This window comes from Austrofundulus limnaeus, unplaced genomic scaffold (genome assembly GCF_001266775.1).
Source record: "Austrofundulus limnaeus strain Quisiro unplaced genomic scaffold, Austrofundulus_limnaeus-1.0 Scaffold822, whole genome shotgun sequence".
Lineage (NCBI taxonomy): Eukaryota > Metazoa > Chordata > Actinopteri > Cyprinodontiformes > Rivulidae > Austrofundulus > Austrofundulus limnaeus.
Genome location: NW_013953224.1, coordinates 61,186 through 63,263, shown reverse-complemented (window position 1 = coordinate 63,263; position 2,078 = coordinate 61,186).

Here is a 2,078-nt window from a genome sequence, read left to right as displayed (position 1 = left end):
TTCTGAGACAGCGCGGCTGTGGAGCGTGCTTGGAAAGGCGCATTGGGTCAAGACTGAGCCGAGTCAAACCGCATACAAGAGAGCCCATGGAGATTTTGAGCCGAGGCTGTCACTGTTAACAGTGAACACCAGAGGGCGCAAATTAACAGCTTTCTTTGAGGCACCGAAATAAAGCACCAAAGTTTGTGTTTCGGTCCGTGTACTACCGTGGATGTTCGCCCCGGTGCCATACTGGAACCGAGTTTCGGTTCCCAACCCTACTTCGGWGTAAGTAAAAAAAATATAAAAACATTAAACAAACAGTTTGATGGCAAAATCCAAGGACTTTTATTATTTTTGTAGAATTTTTGAGGTAAGCATTCAGGACCTGCCACACCGTGTCTGCACCCTGGCAGCCATCTTCTTTCCACTGATCACTGGGGTGTACAGAATAACTTACATCATTCTGCTAAAAACTAGAGCTAAATTTATATTTGTAAATATTGACTGATATTTGCCTAAACATGTCTTTTACAAACTTGAAACCTATGCAGGTGTCAAAATGCACCTCTAGTACTCTTGATGTGAATCAAAAATGCCCACAACATATTTCAGATGGATTTGAAAGAGGTTTGACATCTGTCATAATTCTATGACTATTTTAAGAAAAAAAAGGAAACTTGTTTAAACATGTTTATTCACTAAACTGACTTGAGGAAATTGAGAACTATTGTGAATATTGCAAGATGTTTTTAAGTCCTTCTCAACAAAGGTGTTTGCTGACTAGTTGCAGCTCACTGAGACCTTAAGTGTAGTTGATAWTAAAAAAGTGAAAGTAAAATAATAAAGTTGAGTATGAGTATGAGTTTTCATTTCAACGGTAACTTCAATACTGACTACAGAATATTATGGATCTACAAATGAATAAAAAACACTATGCTTAGTTTGGACATTGGTATTGGGCTTGTCTGTTTTTACCAGTGGCGGCTGGTGGATTTTTCTCCACCGGGGACTACAACTCCAAAAATAGATGTACAGTATCTCAAAAAGCAATCAAACGTACTAAGTTGTGTCATACCAGTGTATTTATTAAACAAATCCAAATAATAAAACAGTCATGTAGTTATTATTTTTGTATCTAAATTCTGCTTGTCTTTTACTGACAAGCAAATTTCTTCATAACTCTGGTTAAAGTCAGGGATGTTTTAACAAGATTCTTCTCTATTGAGCATGATCAGTGCAGTGAGATGTGATGTTGTGTACCTGAGGAAAGTCTGGATTCTCTTCAGTGTTGAGAAGATCCTCTCAGATTCAGTTGTGGTCAGAGGAGATATGAASAGAATCTTCAGCAGAGTCACAGTCTCTGAAGGTGTCCTGCAGATCGTTCCTCATGAAGAGCTGGGACAGAGACACAGCACCACTGCAGCTCCTGAACTAGATCAGACTTATTGGTCCTGTTCAGCATTGGGTTAGCCTCCATGGTCTTCTGTGCTGCTTCAGAGAACTGTCCTGCAGGAACCTGTCTGCCTGCAGCAGTGTAGTTCTGATCAGATGCTTTGTGAATGGCTCAAGATAGAATCACAAACCGAAAACAATAAATGCACAAATTTTATTCAATATGAAGATGGCTACAAGTGAGCTTTCTAATATATATTTAATATATAAAGAACAAGTAATGTTATTTTAATAGCAACAAGTTGTTGTATCTCTAAGGTAAGCTATTATATTTTTGTTTTAAAAATGTGTTTATTTCATTAAAAACAAAATAAACTCTATGCACAATAGAAGAAAAAAGATATAATAAAATGAAAGGCAGCAGAAAGAAAAAAATATATACTAATATCTGTCAAAAACATAAACATAAAAATATGATATTATTATAAATTATATTAGGTGGCACGGTGGCTCAGTTGGTGGAGCTGATGCCTCTCAGCAAGAAGGTCGCTGGTTCAAATAACCTTTCAAAGCAGAGTTTGCATGTTCTCTCCGTGCATGCGTGGGTTCTCTCTAGCTACTCCGACTTCCTCCAAAAACATGACTGTTAGGTTAATTGATAACTCTAAATTGTCCCTAGGTGTGAGTGAGAGAGTGAATGGTTG